The following is a 15,555-nucleotide window of genomic DNA, read 5'->3' as shown; positions in this document are numbered from 1 at the left end:
GAAATTTTCCGCCCCTGAGTTTGAGCGGGTGCCCTCTTGTGGCCGAGGGTCCCTTGAGAAAGAAAATATCATCTTCCACTTCGACACGTCCCGTGAGGTACTTAAATGTTTCAATCATGTCTCCCCTCTTCCTAAGTTCCTCAAGAGTGTAGAGCTGCAATTTGTTCAGTCTCTCTTCGTACGAGAGACCCTTGAGCCCCGAGATCATCCTGGTGGCCGTCCGTTGAACCGTTTCAATTCTGCGCACATCTTTACTGTAATGTGGCCTCCAGAATTGCACACAGTACTCCAGATGAGGTCTCACCATGGCCCTGTACAACGGCATTATGACTTCAGGCTTTCGGCTGACGAAACTTCTATTGATACAACCCAATATCTGCCTTGCTTTAGATGAAGCCTTCTCCACTTGATTGGCAGTTTTCATGTCTGCACTGATGATTACTCCTAAATCTCGTTCTGCTGAAGTCCTAGTTAAAGTTTCTCCGTTCAAGAAGTACGTCCTGCATGGATTTCCGCTTCCGAGGTGCATGACCTTACATTTCTTAGCATTGAAGCCTAGCTGCCAGGTTGAGGACCAACTTTCCAATGTAAGCAGGTCCTGCGCCATATAATTCTGTAAATTGCATTCACTTACTATATTACATAGTTTGGCGTCATCGGTGAATAGTGTTATTTTACCTTGAAGCCCTTGAGTCAGATCCTATGAATATGTTGAAAAGGAGTGGACCCAGGACCGAGCCCTGCGGCACTCCACTGGTCACCTCCGATGTTTTAGAGAGGGTACCATTAACCACCACCCTCTGAAGTCTGCCACTCAGCCAATCATTGACCCATGCAGTTAGTGTCTCTCCTAACCCCATCGATTCCATCTTGCTTAGCAGCCTGCGGTGTGGGACACTGTCAAAAGCTTTCCTGAAGTCCAGGTACACAACGTCCAAAGACTCTCCCAAGTCCAACTTTCTTGTTACCCAATCAAAGAAGCTGATGAGATTGGATTGGCAGGACCTACCCTTGGTGAATCCATGTTGACTGGGATCCCGAAGATTCCCTTCATTCAAGATCGTGTCCAATTTGCTTTTAATTAGTGTTTCCATGAGTTTGCACACTATTGATGTGAGACTCGCCGATCTATAATTCGCAGCCTCTGCCCTGCAACCCTTTTTATGCAGAGGAACGACATTAGCTAATTTCCAGTCCAGGGGAACTTTCCCCTTACTTAGGGAGAGATTGAATAGCTCAGCCAACGGTTTCGCCAGGACATCGCTCAATTCTCTGAGCATTCTTGGGTGCAAATTGTCTGGTCCCATGGCTTTGTTCACCTTGAGTCTTGCCAGTTCACTGTAAACTTCACCTGGTGTGAACTCAAAATTCTGAAACGGGTCTTCTGTGCTTTGTGTTGCCTTCAACTGGGGACCGTGTACACCACTGCTTGAAAGTTTCATGGCTCCACATCATTCTCTTCTTGGTTGGGCTGAGAATTTTTCAGCAGCCCCTTGTACATAGTTATACTATCAATAACTATCTTAATAACTGCCTTCATTCGGCCTAGAAAGAGTCAATAAATTGCCTTGGATTTCAAGACCCTTCTCTACCCACCCTTTTTGACCTCTTTGAATGCTGGCGCCACTGGTGAAGAACTTCTGCTTTTGAGAATGGTATAAGAATGCACACTCAGCTTATACAAGCAGATTGATTGATAAATGATCAGGAGTGCTCATCAATCCTCTAGGTTCAGCTTTTCCAAATAGGAGTTGTTAGAACTGAAAGATTAAAATTAAAAAAAAAAAAAACCCCACACACAAACTCCCTCCCCCCCTTCTACTATATACGGTAGTCAAGGAGGATGACATGGTTTGTAGTGCTGCTCTTCTCCTACAACATACCACCCCCCACCCCTAAGAATAGCCTTACTGGGTCAGACCAATAGTCCATTTAGCCCAGTAGCTTGACTTCATGGTAGCAAATCCAGGTCACTAGTACCTGGCCAAAACCCAAATAGTAGCAACATTCCATGCTACCCTTCCAGGGCAAGCAATGGCTTTCCTATGTCTGTCTCAAGAAAAGACTGTGAACTTTTCCTCCAGGAAATTGTCCAAACCTTTCTTAAAACCAGCTACGCTATCCGCTCTTACCACAACCTTTGGCAATGCATTCCAGAGCTTAACTAGTCTCTGAGTGAAAAAAAATTTCCTCCAGTTGGTTTTAAAAGTATTTCCCTGTAACTTCATCAAGTCTCCCCTAGTCTTTATAATTTTTGACAGATTAAAAAATCAATCCACTTGTACCTGTTCTACTACACCACTTAGGATTTTGCAGACTTCAATCATATCTCCCCTCAGCCGTATCTTTTCCAAGCTGAAGACCCCTAACTAGCATATATAAAGGCATAACATATTTGTCTTTGTACATCCCCAAACCTTTTTAGTCTCTCCTCATACGAGAGGAGTTCCATTCTTTTTATCATCTTGGTCACTTTTCGTGAACAATCAAAAAAATTCCTGTGGAAAATATATACCAACCCACATGATAATAAGATCCTCAAAAAAGCATCAAATCAAAATACCTAGATGCCTAGGAAAAGATCTCAGAACACTACACCATGGAACATATAAAGTTCTCCTATGGTTATAAAGTAGTGGTAGGTATCTTTCATGGATCAAAAAACCTTCACATTTACTGTGGCCATAAATTATCAGTGTCATCTACAAATTTAAATCACCTCACTCGTCGTTCCAATTTCCAGATATTTTATAGATACGTTAAATAGCACCAGTCCCATTACATATCCCTGTGGCATGCCTCCACTAAGAAAAGAGGCACATCCCCTCCTCCCCGTGCATTCCTAAAGCAGGAGTGGCAGCGCTGCCTCTTGCTCACTGTCCACTGCCGCTGCCGCTTTAGGGGGCGAGGGGGAGGCCTGAAGGCCTACCCCTCAGAACGTTTGCCCCTCCTCCAAAGGTCTGCATCACCCCCTTCTGAAGACCTGCATGTTCCCCCAGCTTCCCTGCTCTTACGTTAAGATAATACGGCTACCTGCAGGATTGCCGGTGCTGTAGCGATCCTTGTAGCTGCTATCGATGCCAGCAGCATGTTCCCTCTGCCACGATCCTGCCCCTGACATCAGAGGGGGGGGGGGTGCGGGACTGCGGCAGAGGGAACGTGGTGCTGATGATGACGGCAGTTGCAAGGATCACTACAACACAGGCAATCCTGCAGGCTGCCATATTATCTTAAGGTAAGAGTGGGGAAGCTGGGGGAACATGTAGGCCTTGGGGTGAGGGGAGAACATGTGGGCCTTTGGGGGGAAGGCAGGGGAACATGCAGGCCTTCAGGGGAAGCTGGGAAACATGCAGGCCTTCAGGGGAAGTTGGGGGAACATGCAGGCCTTCAGGGGGAGGGAGGGAAGAGGGGTTCAAAGAGACATGCATATAATGGGGGGGGGAAAGAAATAATTGGTCTAAAAACAGAGGAGAGGGAGAGAGATGGTGGACAATGGGATTTAGGGAAGGAAGGAACAGAAAGGGAGCGAAGTGTGGAGGGGAGTGGGATAGAGATACTGGATAGGAGGATAGTTGGGAAAAAAAAGGGAGAGCAGATGGACACTGGGGTGGTGGGGAAGGAGGGAGAGATGCTGGGTGAAGGGTAGTTGAGAAAAGGAGAGATGGTGGAGCTGGGGATGGTGGGGTCCATTGCTGCAGCTGTGGGGATGGAGATGAAAAAAAGGAAAGACGCCAGACCTCTGGGGGAGGTAAGGGGAGGACAGAGATGGAAGATGGATGGTTAGCACGGAGAAAGAAAGAAGGAGACCCTGATCAGAAGACAACCAGAGTCTGGGACCAATATGATTTGAATAACGACCAGACAACAAAAGGTAGAAAAAATAATTTTATTTTCTGTTTTGTGATTACAATATGTCAGATTTGAAATGTGTATCCTGCCATTTCTGGTGTTAGACCGCAAACGTGAGCTAGGATTTAACAGAGAGGAAAAGTCTTTTTTGTTTATTTTGTTTACACCACAGTGCCAGTGTGGGTAGGTGGGGCAAAGGGGGTAAAGAGGCTATAAAATAAACCCACCAGGATGTTTGAAAAAACAAACAAACACCCAATTGGGCAGGAAAATCAAATTGAAAATTGATTCAGTAGGCTGAATTGAATCAAATTTTTTTCTCCTAAATCGGGCAGCACTAATTCAGAGTGTTTTTATTTCCACCAGCTCTATCACGCATCTACCACCCTTTAAAAAAAAAAAAAAAAAAAAAAGTATTTCCTTAGATTACTCCTGAGCCTATCATCTTTTAACCTCATTCTATGCCCTCTCACTCTAGCGTTTCCTTTCAAATGGAAGAGACTTGCCTCAAGTGTATTTATGTCACATAGGTATTTAAACAACTTTAACATATCTCCCCTATCCCACCTTTCCTCCAACGTATACATATTGAGATCTTTAAGTCTGTTCCCGAACACCTTTTGATGTAGATCACTGACCATTTTAGTTGCCTTCCTCTGGACTGACTCCATCCTGTTTATATCTTTTTCAAAGTGCAGTCTCCAGAATTGTATACAATATTCTAAATGAGGTCTCACTAGACTCTTATACAAAGTGCATCAATACCTCCTTTTACCTAAAGGTCATTCCTCTCCCTATGCATCCAAGCATCCTTCTAGCTTTTACTGTCACCTTTTCAACCTGTTTGGCCACCTAAAGATCATCAAATACTATCACACACCCAATCCTACTCCTCTTTCACGCACAAAAGTTCATTATCTCGTAAACTGTACTGTCCCAAATGCATGACCTTGCATTTCTCAGCATTAAATCTTAGCTGCCAAATATCAGACCATTCTTCAAGCTTCGCTAAATACTTCCTCATGTTTTCCACACCATCACACTAATGCAGATTTTGATATCATCTGCAAAGAGGCAAATCTTACTAGTCAGTCCTTCAGCAATATTGCTTACAAAAATGTTAAAAAGAACAGGCCCAAGAACCAAACCTTGAGGCACACCACTGGTAACATCCCTTTCCTTCGACCAATCTCCATTGACCACTACCCTTTGTCGTCTTCCACTCAACCAGTTTCTAACCCAGTCCATCACTTTGGGGCCTATATCGAGGGCACTCAGTTTATTAGACACCTGTGTGGAACACTGTCAAAGGCTTTACTAAAATCTAAATACACCACATTCAGCGCTTTCCCTCTATCCAATTCTCTGGTCACCCAGTCAAAGAAATTGATCAGATTTGTCTGATAAGAACTACTTCTAGTGAATCAGATAACTGTACAGAAACGTCACTATTATCTGTTTTAAAAGCGTTTCCATTCATTTATTTACCACAGAAGTCAGACTTATCAGCCTGTCATTTCTTATTTCTACTTACAGTATTTACATTACATTATATTAGAGATTTCCAATCCGCCATTACCTTGCAGTTCAAGGTGAATTAAAAAAGAGTTATAGAAGGCGAGTTACAAAAGAAGATCTCTTGTCATTTTCCGTGAAAGTAAATAGTAGATAGTAAATAGATCAGGTAGATTCGGGGAGATGGGAAGAAGGAAGGTACTCGTGGTGTTAAGACTTTTTCAGGGCTTTCTTGAAGAGTATAGTCTTTATTTCTTTTCTGAACATCTTGTAATCTGGGGTCGTTATCAGTAGTTTGGAGAAGGACCACATTTGCCCTTCTCCAATCCTCTTGTACCACTCCTGATTCGAGAGAAGCATTGAAAAGGTCAGCCAGTTACACATTCTTTCCTTTCTACTTCTAAAATTTTATGAAATAACAATTACCTCAGCATACTTTGCCAGTGCAACAGCGTCAATATAATCCTCCACTTAGTATTTTTATTTTTTTTTAGTTTGCTATGCTCCTCAGCCCCTAGGTGTGTGTCTTGTAGCATTGCTATGGAAACATGCTGTCTATTTAAAGCCTATAATATTTTCCGATATTTTTACATTCTAGGAGATAAACCTCAGCTTCATTTATGTTATCGCCTTACCACACCAGAGCATAAGGAAAAAACTGTCATAGGCTACCAAAGGAAGTTGCCCCAGCCTCTGACTACCCTCCCCTATTACAAAACAAGGAAGAAACCATCCTGCCAACCAGTCCTCCCTAAATTGTTCACCACCTATGGTCCCTATCAAACCTCTTCTCCCTTCCACACACCACCCAACAGCAGGTATTCCAGCATCCACACAACCCAGCCCTCTGTTACCCCCCAATTCTAGACCAGCCTGCTTCCAGATGTCCCCAGCCTGCTCCCTCCCTTAGCAACTTTTTCTCCAGGAACTTATCCAAACCTTTCTTAAACCTAGCTGCACAAATCACTGTAACTACCTTCTCTAGCAATGAATTCCAGAACTTAACTATTCTTTGAATCTAAAAAAAAAAAAAAAAAAAATTTCCTCCTATTGGTTTTAAAAGTATCCTCATGTATTTTCATGGTTTTTGTACTTTTGGAAAATTGATTCACTTTTACCCATTCTACACCACTCAGAATTTTGTAGCCCTTAATCATATCCCCCCTTAACCATCTCTTTTCCAAGTTGAAGTGCCCCAACCTCATACGAGAGGAGTTTCATCCCCTTTATCACTTTGGTCACTCTTCTTTGACAAGACTAAAGAGTAAAGAAGGGTAGCATAGGATTCATCGTCAAGATAATACCAGAGAGAAAGTATATAATGAATAGAATGAAAACATAATTTAACAGTTGTAGAAATGTGTACAGAGAAGGATAATTCAGAATCTAGAGTTACACCAAGATACTTTAGGGAACTGACCAGTTGAAGGGAGGTATCCTGAACAGAAGGTGAAACAGAGGGGAATGATGAGTGATCTGTTATCTAAAGTGTAACAGATTTGGCAGCACTGAGAACTAATTGTTTGGTGGAGAGCCATGTATCAATTTTTTTAAGCAGGATCGGAGAGAATCAAATCCAATTTTTGAGGAAAAACTAAAAGAATATTGTCTTCATATATGTAGAACTTTAAGCACAGAGACTGGATAAGAGAAGCTAATGCCTTGTGGGATATATTAAACAAAATAGGAGACAACAGGGAACCTTGAGGGACACCACAAAAAAAGTGGAAAGAGATCAGAACGAAATTGAGAAAGAGATACTGAAAAGGTTCCAGTAGAAAGAAATGAAGTAAACCAGGCAAGTACTGTGTCAGTAATATTCAAAGAAGCTCATTTATTGTGAAGAATATGGTGATCACAAGATCAAATGTAGCACTGAGATCTAAAGAGACAGGAATTATGTAGTCACCATGATTTAAAGAAGTAAATAAGTCATTTAGCAGGGAAGTTAAAATGGATTCTGTTGAGTGATCTCAATGGAAGCCAGACTGGAAAGAGTGGAGGATATTAGAAGACTCAACATGAGCAGAAACCTGGTCAAAAACAATAAGCTCAGTAAATCTGGATAGAAAAAAAATATTCGATTTTGGTTTGTAATTAGAGAGACTCTCTGGGTCAGACAAAATGTTCTTGAGAACTGGTTTGAGTATCGCAGAATTCCAAGGCAATGGTACAGTGCCTATTAATAGGCTTTGAGAGATCATAGACAGAAGAAGAGGCATAAGACCGTGTTTGATGATGTTTAACCAAGATGATGGGATTGAGTCTAGGAGACAAGTGGTCTTATAGATTGCAGAAAATGTTTTCCCCAGAGGGGCTGGCCTAGCAAAGGCCTCGAGGCTCTCAGATGAAACCGCGTCTAAATTAATCCTAGTGGCAGCTGTGTGACCAATTTAACAAGCACACAGTGAGCTGTTGCTAGAGATGGGAGAAGTACTGCTGGACAAGGGAGGAGGGAAAGGGAAGGGAGAAGGGGTATTGCTGGACAGGGGGAAGGGAGAGGATGGATGGGAGAAGGGGTACTGCTGGACATAGGGAGATGAAGAGGTGCTGCTGGATAGGGGGCAGGGAAATGGAATGGAGAAGAGATGCTCCTGGACCTGGAAAGATGCTACACACTAGAGGGGAGGGTGAGATGGTGGATGGGGAGAGAGCATATTAGCTGTGAGTGGGGTTGGGGGGAGGGAAGGAAGGAAAATTGTTATAGGAGGAGTGAGAGTGATGAGAGAGGGAGATATGGACATGGGGTGGAGGAGAGGGAGAAATGATACATGGGGAAAGAACATGGGTTGGGGAGTGGGAAGGAAGGATGTCACTCGAGGGAAGAGGCAAGGAGAGAGAGAAAAAGTGTGCAGGAGGCAGAAAGTGTTGGACTCAAGAAGAAGGTGAGATGGAAGGGGAGGACAGAAAGGAGGGTAGGAGAAATGTCACACTCGGGGGAGGGGGGAAGGAGGAGAGGGCAGAGAGTGAAAAGATGGACTCATAGAGGGAGGGAGAGAGAGAGATGTTGGTTAGGGGAGGGAAAGAGAACCGGAGAAGAAGCATGCAGGAGGAAGAGAGAAAGAAATGTTGGACTGGGAGGAAGGGAAGAGAGATGGACTGCAGGAGGCAGAATGGAGGAAGGGAGAGAGAAATGTTACACGGGGGCAGGGGGAAAGGAGAGATGACTAAAGGAAGGGAGAGATACCAGACCAGTGCAATAAAAATAATAGTAGTAGTAGTAGTAATAATAATAATTTAATTTTTATATACCGCCAAAGCCATAGTAGTTCGTAGTAGAGAGAGATGCTAGACTGGGAAGGGGGAAGGAGAGAGATGTCGGACCACTGGGAGGAGGGAAGGAAGGAGAGAGATGTCAGACCATGGAAACGGTGAGGAAGGGAAGGTATACATGGAAAAGTAGATTTTGAGAAGAAAGCAGAAAAATGGAAAAATTGAATGTTAAGTTAAAGCCAAAGATGGATGCATGGCAGAAAGTGAAGAAGGAGAGAAAACAGTCAATGGATAAGAAGGCACTGGAAAGATAGTTAAAAGCACAGAAAAATAAAGTCACCACAAAACAAAGGTAGGGAAAATTATTTTATTTTCAAGATAGTGATAGAAATGTGTCAGTTTTGAGAATTTATATCTGCTGTGTATACATGAAAAATGAATGGAAAAAAATAGCATTACAATTAGTAATGGGCGAGATCTGGGGAAGAGTTTGGGTTGGTGTAGGGTGGAGCTTGGGAGATCTGTGGTTGGGATACTCAGTTGATATTTGTTAGACTTCCCTGCTGGCACATCCTACTGGCATTTCAGGGCCTGTCTGGAGGGCCTCTGCGCATGCGTGAATATCGACGTGCTGATGTCACACATGCACATGATGTCATCTCAGTGACGTCCACACACTTCCGGGTGCCTCAAGCCATGGCTACTACCTTTAGTGTGTCCCGGCTCAAAAAAGTTTAATCACTGGAGTGTTTTCCTTTTTGAATTTAAATGAAGTATGTTTTCGCTTGAACTGAGGAAACCCAGGGTAAAAGTGGGAGAAATCCTGGTGTGCAATGTTAAAGGATTAATGGTGCATTCTGACAACAATAATAATAATAATAATAAAAACAATAAAACTGATGAACTTTGACCTGTCTCTACTCAAGTTTGTGGAAAATATGGTGGCCTGCTTATGAGGGTTCATGAGGATACACTGGCAGTAGCCACAACGTAGTGGCAATGGTGGGATTTACTGTTGCCTCCACGGGAAACTGGAATAAAGAAGCAGGCCACAGAGAAACCAGACTGACCTGAGTGAGGTTTACAGCACAAAGTGGTGGTAGACAACCACAGACCAGACCCAGAAGCAGAGGGGACTGAGAGACCGGACCGGACCGGGAGAGTCTTTGCTGGAAAGCCCGAGCTGACCACAGGCTTTGGTCAGGAAGCGTAGACTTGTCTATCCCTCTGGTAAGGGTAACTAAGAGGGGCATTGGTGAGGGTGGGTCTGGGTCTTGGGAGCAGAAGACTAACCAAAGAGCCGCACTTGGGTTTTTTCTCTCTTTTTGGTTCTGTTACAGGGCCAAGATGGAGAAACAGCAGCTGATCACCATGTTTACTGCTATCCAGCAGCAGCTGTCGGAGGATGTTCAAGCCCTAATCAGAACCAATTAGGAGTAGTGATTTTTTTAAAAAAGCAAGTCATTCTCCAAAAATTGCTTATGCAAATAAGGTTGGCGGAGAGTAGCGAAGACTCACAAAATTTGCATGTGACCATCGTTGGTGATAGTGATGGGAACATATGCAAAATAAACGAACCCCCCCCTAAATAGCAACAGCGGGAGAGATGCCCAATCTCTCCCGCCACCAACCGCCACCCCCCCACCCTGGCAGCAGGAGAGATGCCCAGTCTCTCCCGCCACCAAACAACATACTTCCCCGGCAGCAGGAGAGATGCCCACACTCTCCCACCATGATGCAACCCCCTGTGCCTCCGACAACCCCCACCCTCTCCCCTTACTTTACTTTAGATGGCTGGTCGGAGGGATGCCTAATCCTTCCGGTCAGCTGGCCCATCTCTTCAAAATAACGGGCCTTCCCCGCCCTGGTGCAGGAAGGGGCCTAAGGCTCTGATTGTTTCAGGTTGGTTAAGGCCCCTCCATCCTGCTGGCACACACCTCCTACACCATCCACCCCCACCCCCCAAAGCCCACTCAGACCCCAATCCCTCTGGCCGGCATTACTTTTAAAGGTATGGGGGGCTGCCAGCAGGAGGGAGTGGGCATCCCTTCTCCCAGGTTTGTGGGGAAGGTGCCGGCAGGAAGAAGTGGCAATCCCTCCTTCCGGGGATTGCGGCAGGGGGGAGTGGACATTCCTCTTACTGCGGTCAATGTGGGAGGTTCAGGAGTGACAGCTGGAGGGAGTGTGTATCCCTCCTGCCAGCCGACTTGGGATAGTGTTTGGGGGTCCCTGCTGCGGTCGCTCAGCTGATCGTGACAGGAAGATTCTCTTGTTGTGAACAGCTCAACAGCAACTCGATTCTCTAAACAGTGTCTGTGACATGAACGCCGGTTAGAGAATCGGGTTGGTTAGATGGGGCGATTCAATATAGGACACCCGTGTGCAATTCTCAAAAGCCGCTTAGATGGCTGCTGAGACTGGGCATCCTATACAGAATCAGGCCCTCAGTGAATTTATGTGTCACTTTCTTTTGTTCATGTGGAAAGGTTCAATCCATGAATGTTACAAATGAGATTAAGAATCCAAATTTAAAAAAACTAAACTAAAAAATACTTTGCTATTGCATTGGCCGGGAATCGAACCCGGGCCTCCCGCGTGGCAGGCGAGAATTCTACCACTGAACCACCAATGCTCCAGCTGTTAGCATTTTTGCACACAGCTGTCTAAATTCTTGCTTTGTGATTGTAGTTGCCACATCAGCAGCAACAGGGATTGAATTTCAGGGGCAGAGCTCTCTGTCAGAAATTTATTAAAGCAGAGAGAGAAATATAACATACAAAAAGAGATGGAAGAAAGTAAACCACTGGGGCCCAGATTCTCAAAAGTTTAACACTGTCACTAAACTGTTTTCTGACAATTTAGCCTGCACGCATTTTAGTAGCAGATTATCAAAATGGCTTATCTCTGTTTTTAGCGAGGTTTCTAGCAGTTTCTGACACTGACATGCAATTGGACTCTTCAATATTAAAATGAGCACTCCAGTGGATTGTTAAAAATTGCTGAACCATTCTCTAAGAGCGGCGTCAGCTTTTGGTGACAAAAATCAGCGACTGGTCCAGGGGTGCCAGTACGGTGACAGCATTGTTTAAAATCCCAGCATGGCAGTATTGGAGACTGCTAGAAAAGCCATTTTGAGAAGTGACTCCTCAGCAGCGTGAGAGATGCCCATTCTCTACCGTTGCCACACAACCCCCCCACCCCCGCAGCAGGAGGGATGCCCATTCTCTCTCGCTGCCAAGTGATCCCCCCCAGCAGCAGGAGAGATACCCATTCTCTCGCTGCCACACAACACCCCTCCTGCAGTGGAAGAGATGTCCACTCTTTCCCACTGCCAAGCGAAGCCCCCCAGGAGGAGAAGAGATGCCCATGCTCTCCCACTGTATCAAAATACCCCCTCCTCTGACCCCTCGCCCCTTACCTTTAATTAGATGGCTGATCAGAGGGATGCCTACTCCCTTTGGCCAGCTGGCCCGCCTCTTCCAAAATGGGCTTTCCCCTCCTCAGGGCTTTGATTGGCCCAGGTTGTTTAAGGTCCCTCCCATAGAAGGGCCTTAAACAACCTGAGCCAATAAGAGCCCCGGGCCACTCCCCAGTATATCCCAGGATGCACCAAAGAGTGGAAGGCCCATTTTAAAGAGGTGGGCCAGCTGGCCGGAGGGAATAGGCATCACTCCAATCAACCATCTAATTAAAGGTATGGGGGAGAGGGGTTGGAGGCAGGGGTTGAGCTTTGATGTAGCGGGAGAGAATGGCTATCTCTCCCGCTGCTGGAGGGGGGGGGGTTACTTGGTAGTGGGAGAGAGTGGATATCTCTCCCGCTGCCACACAACACCCCCCTGCAGCGGGAGAGATGTCCACTCTCTCCCACTACCAAGCAACCCCCCCTCCAATCAGCAAGAGAGATGCCCACTCTCTCCCGCTACCAAGGGGGGGGGGGTGTTCGTTGGCAGCGGGAGAGATTTAACATCTCTCCCATTGTTGTGTTTTGTTGTTTTTTCTTTTTGCGTTTTATCTGAACATGTGCCCATCGCTATCACCAGCGATGGGTACATGCAAATTTAGCGAGTCTTTGCTACTCTCCACCAACCTCATTTACATGAGCGTTTTTTTGAGAATGGCTCACTTTGTTTAATTTGCTACCAGAACAGCTGCGAAAATAGCCCATTGTTTTTTTTTAATGTAAATCATGTTTTATTGATGCACAATCAGTAAATACACAAAACAAAACAATGGTTCAACAAGATTGAGAATACCAATAGTACAACAAACAGGTTTGTCAAAGAAACCCCCAGCTCCCCCCCACCCACTCCCAAATGCAAACATTCCCCCCACCCCAGAAACCCCACCCCCACCCCGGGTACCCCTATCCAGTACCCCGAAGATAGCAAAAAGAGCAGAGTTAGCTGTGTTCTTATGCCGCTCAGCAAACATCAAAAAGGACAGACCCACCCCAACGCACCCCCCCCCAGAATTTTATCCCCTACCATCCTACGTATGGAAAACACTCATCCAACCATCCATACCAACCATCCACACTCAGCCAAACAACACACCAACCAACCCGGGGAAATAGCCGAGGACATACGATATCATCAGCTAAAACGAGTTTAAGACCAGACTTCTGGCCCTAGCGGAAAGCGATTGAATATAGGAGTCTCAGATCTGCAAAAAGACTTTTTTCCACTTGAATGACAAGCGGGCATGGCGTTGCTCCAAGAGCATCAAAGTATGAAAGCGATTCCTCCAAGCCCAATAAGCAGGTGCGGTCGCTTGCATCCAGACACTATGATCTTCTTACCTATAACAGCAGCCTTCCGGATCAACATCCGATGTCCCCGAGCAGACACCCTCAAAGATTCATATTGATACAGAAGCAAGCCCACCAGCGACATCGGAAGAGATTGGCCAAAAAGCCTTTCCAGATAGTGGAGTTCGGCCCTCCAAAAAACTTTCATGCTAGGGCACATCCAAAATACATGAAAAAATGAATTGCATCCCTGTTGACATTTAGGGCAGGTCGGGAAAGAAATACCCCCGGCTTTGTGCACCCGCTCTTGGGAAAAATATGCTCGATAGACCACTTGAAATTGGCATTCCCTCAGTTCAGCGCTAATAGAAATAGAGGAAATACAATTAAGAAGAGAAGGGAAATTCAAGGACTCGACAGGTATGCCCAGATCTCTCCCCCAGCGATGCCCCAAAGTCTCATAAGACTTCCGAGGAGAAACACATCGTAAAGCGCCATGCAACGCAGACACAGTCAGGCCACTATCATGAAACTGGGCAAAAAGGGGACGAAATTAGTGTCCCAAACGAAACCGGAGGCCCGGGTGAGCCAAGGACTCCACATAATGATGAATTTGTTTATAGGCAAACAAACCACCCACCCCCAAGGAATGGAGCATGGGAAGAGCTCCCCAAGATTTCATAGCACCCTCAGCGTCCAATAAATGTTCAAGAAGAAGTAAACCCTCTCCAGACCATCTCGCAAAGATAGGATTATCGTTGCCAGGAAGGAATTGCGAATTACCCCGAATAGACAACTGATCCGAGACCTGAGGGTCCCCCTCCAGCAATCCGACCAAGGCCTTCCAGCAAAAGTGCCAAGACTGAAGAAGAACACTAGACCGAAGTGCAGGGGGGTAAAAGGCGAGCAGGTGTCTGGGATAAAGAAAACAAATACCAAGGATGAAAAAGAGCAGCTTCGAAGTCCCAAGAAAGATTATCATCACACCGTAAACACCAGTTACCTAGAAAATGAAGCAGGCAAGCCAAGTTAAACAGGCCTATATCCGGAAGTCTCAAGCCGCCACAACACCCCGGGCCAAACAAGTAAGTGAGCGAGATCTGAGACTTCTTACCCTGCCAAAGGAAGCGAGTCAACTGCCTATGAAGCTGTTGAAGATCCAGGCGCTGAAGACAAAGGGGCAGTAGCTGGAGGACATAGAGCCAGCGGAAGAAAACAACCATCTTATAAAATTGAACCCTACCGTAGAAGGAAAGAGGCAGAGACATCCACTGCTCGAAACTACTATTCGTAGCGGCCAACAAAGCATCAACGTTAGTACGATAGAGCAGTCCCACACAGCTCGTGAGCTGCACACCCATATACCAGAACGAGCTGTCCACCCAACGGAGTGGAAACCATCCCGGCCACTCACAATGCACAAAGTCTGCAGTAGCTAGCGCCAAAGATTTATCATAATTAAGCTGAAAGCCAGAAAAATCACTGTATTCCTCGAAAAGCGACATAAGCGTCGGAAAGGAAGCCCACGAGGAAGTCAGATGAACCAGCAAATCATCCACAAATGCCAAAATCTTAAACTCATGACCTCCAAGATGGACTCCCCGAATCTCTGCATTGGCAGAGATCTCGCAAATCAAAGGGTCCAATGTGAGCACAAAGAGAAGAGGTGACAAGGAGCAACCCTGTCTAGTACCCCTCCTAATCAGAAAGACCACCGAGGATAACCCATTAACCAACACCGTGGCCTGCAGATTATGATACAACGCTGCCACTGCGTCGCTAAAGAAGCCCCCAGTCCATAATGTTGAAGGGTACAAAACAAAAAGTCCCACAAAACTCTATCAAAGGCCTTGTGAGCGTCAAAACTGACCAACAAAGAAACCCTCTCACGCTCCACCCACTCTAGGGATGCCAGGATAGTGTGGAGATTTTGAGAGGAAGACCGACCCTGGACAAATCCAACCTGAGGATCCGCTAGAAGCGAGGGCAAAATCCCCACCAGCCAGTTATCCAATAATTTAGCAAAAAACTTCGCTTCAACATTCAAAAGGGAGATGGGATGGTAAGAGGAAACCTGTACTGGATCCTTCCCAGGCTTAAGCAGAACAACAATCTGAGCCATCTGAAGAGAGAGCGGGAGGGCCCCATCGCATACCACTCCATTAAACACGTCAACCAGAACAGGAGCAACGTCTGCGAGTAGAAGGTGATAAAAGTCGTTCCGAAAACCA

The 15,555-nt window shown here is 45.6% G+C and overlaps 1 protein-coding gene and 1 non-coding gene across 9 annotated transcripts in view; both read right to left on the bottom strand.

Moving 5' to 3' along the window:
* FCSK (fucose kinase) overlaps nt 1–15,555 on the bottom strand; it is a 218,248-nt gene that overhangs the window by 44,439 nt on the left and 158,254 nt on the right. The gene's annotated exons all lie outside the window — the stretch shown is intronic.
* On the bottom strand, nt 11,139–11,209 carry TRNAG-GCC. Its single transcript has one exon. It is a non-coding gene; the product is annotated as a tRNA-Gly (tRNA).

This window comes from Geotrypetes seraphini, chromosome 4 (genome assembly GCF_902459505.1).
Source record: "Geotrypetes seraphini chromosome 4, aGeoSer1.1, whole genome shotgun sequence".
Lineage (NCBI taxonomy): Eukaryota > Metazoa > Chordata > Amphibia > Gymnophiona > Dermophiidae > Geotrypetes > Geotrypetes seraphini.
This window is presented reverse-complemented; position numbering and strand designations above follow the sequence as displayed.